Source organism: Suricata suricatta, chromosome 7, assembly GCF_006229205.1.
Source record: "Suricata suricatta isolate VVHF042 chromosome 7, meerkat_22Aug2017_6uvM2_HiC, whole genome shotgun sequence".
NCBI lineage: Eukaryota > Metazoa > Chordata > Mammalia > Carnivora > Herpestidae > Suricata > Suricata suricatta.
In genome coordinates, this window is record NC_043706.1 from 96478537 (window position 1) to 96481298 (window position 2762).

Sequence of the window (2762 nt, forward strand, 5' to 3'; positions counted from 1 at the left end):
ATAGAAGACTAATGCACAGGGCAAGGGCAATGCATCTGAAGAGGGTAGTGACCTACCACCGAAGGCCTCAGCACTCCCTCATTCTTTCCTTCCTTCATTCTTCACTGGGCTCTATGAGCTACATAAGTATCTTCCAATAAAATTCCTTCTTGTCGCTTAAGTCAAGATTTTTGTTGTTGTTGTTGCTTATAACCAAGTAAGGCTCAACATAAGGAGGTAAGGGCTTAGATCTCTTGCTGCTGCAATGTGTATCACACTGCAAATCTGGTCCCTGAAAATGTGGCTCTTTGGAGACTTATGAGAGATTGCATGAACTTTAGGAAGTTTCAGAACCTTAAATGGATTGAAGGCGATTGAAAAAAATCTACCATTTATAATCACATTTTAAGGACCTTACTTAAATGACAGTATCTGCTTTGATCTATAGATATGCCCACTCATATAAACCCAACTATGTTGTTCATTAATAGAAATACCTTGCAACTGGCCTGCTTATTTGGTTAGGGCACACACTCTGAATCTCCCTGAAAGTCCAAAGATTAGTTGACACTGGGTAAAAATTTAGGTGAAGCCAGAGCATAGCCTGCTGCTTCAGGCATTGGTGGGGCCGGTGGCACCATGAGAGTCCTCCCCAGTCCTACCCCCATCCAGCTGGTTGCCTGCAGTGGAGCAAGACCCCAGCAGGGATCATGCCAAGCTGGCTTCTGGCCAGGCAGAGTGAGGGAGCAGAGTGACAGAGATGTCCAGGTGCAGACATCTGGTTTGGCAGAGCAGAAGGGGCTGACTGACACAGAGGCAGAGGAGGGGCAGACCATGGGCACTGTCCAGAGCCTGGGAATCTGCCCGTGCCTGGACTCCCAGTCTGCACAGCAAGGTCACCCTCCCCTCTTGAGGATCAGAGGGGAGGAGCTTGTGGACAACGAGCTCTTCACTCTGCCTCCCAAGGGTGGGGCTGGGGGTAAAATGGAAGAAGTAGAACAAGCCGAGGGTAAATGTATGCCTTTAAAATTTACCCACAGTTGAGAAAGTCTCTCTTGGCTTGTGCTTGTTTGGAGAGGACAGCAAAACTGAGGTCCGCTAGGTTTCTTTCAGGTGTTTCTGTAAAGGCTGCCGAACAGTAAGGTTGTTTTTCTTTTTCTTCCTAAACTATCCTTGGTGCACAGAGCATGACTGAGTTAGCTACAGACAATGACATACAGTCCTTTCTGGGTGGGGTCAGTGGGAAAAGGAAGGGGACAAGGCCAAGGGCAGGGAGGAGGGACTGCATGAAGCTGTGCGTAAGCAGGAACAGAGTAAGTCTTGGACATTCTTCTGAAGAAGTAATTCTAAAGAGAAGAATACAGTTAGATTTCTCGAAGGTTCTCCATTGGGCACAAGGACAGAAAATCCTGTTGTTTCTTCTAGAAAGTTGATTTGGTGCCCTGCTACTCACTCAGTGCAGGCTTAGCCCGAGGAGCCTGGGGACAGCCTAGCTGATGTCAAGCTGCCAGCCAAGCCTCACGCATAATTAGGCGGATTTGGATGGAAATCCAGCAAACTGATCCTACTAGCCTGTCTTTCTACACTTGGGTTTTGACTTTTCTTTCCCCTCTAACCAGTTTCTTTAGGGCTTAGTGTATCCATTTATAGTATTTCTTCACAATGGGAAAGAAGCAATAAATTGGCTGGGTTCCTAGCGGCAAGTCAGTCTTGGTATTCCACTGATAGGAAAACCTCTTATCTCACCTGCTCTTTCCCAAGAGACCCTATAGATTAGGCGTTTTGCCATTTTTCAGATCTTTCCCCAAGGCTGAAAGTAACTAGATAACAATCATGTAAGAGAAAGTCTACATTCTCTAATGGATAGACCAGGGAGGAAAAATATTTGTTTTTTTGTTTGTTTTTGTTTGTTTTTTGCATCTTTTCATCTACTTAATAGTGTTTCAACACTTTACTTCATCTAACATGTGTTCTTTTGGCTGTAAAATGGAGAGCCTAATTCCATTCCTCATAGCTCCAGAGGAGACTTAATGAATGTTTATGGACCATATAGAGTAGTTTTTTACTGCACCCCTCTCCACCCCCACATCCACATTAGCGCTTCCTGCAGTATATGATGGAGCCTGAATGCGTTCAGTCTGGCAAAGCCCTAGCATGCTTTGCTCCTCAAGGAAGAAAACAAGTTATTATTCACGGCTGACTTCGGTTGTCTCTTGCTCTGTGGTGCCTTTGATCTTTCAGCAGCCCTCCTCTCTGCTGATCACAGCCTTCCCTTAACCATTTACAAGGCTCAGTGGGTCTTCTGACACCTGATTCAACCTGATTTCTCAGTGCACGCTTAGAGGGTGTCTCCAGGGACGTGTTCCGCTGACCCACCGAGTCAATGCTTTCATCAGCCCCAGGGCTCTGTCAGGGAGCATGGCTCCTTTTCTGGCTCTTACCCATTTAATTGAGAACAAGGATGTGTACTTAGAGGGAGAGGAGGTCTTTTAGGATTTTTACAAGCATGTAGATTACAAACCTGTATTTTGGTGTGTAATATTTTAAAAAGCTTTTCAGTTGTAAGAGCAGCTAGTTTTGAGATTGCTTTACAGATGGGGAGGTGGAAAAGTCAGAGATGCATTATCTCTGCTCTTTTGTGCTGAAGGAGGGGGCTAAGACAGGAAAGTGTGAGAGGCTATATTCCCTGCTCCTGACAGAGGTCCCCCCTCTCCCTGCTCCTGTCTTCTGTCTGAAGTCTACATCAGTTGGGGTGCACTACTTGGCACATGCGTCAGGGATCC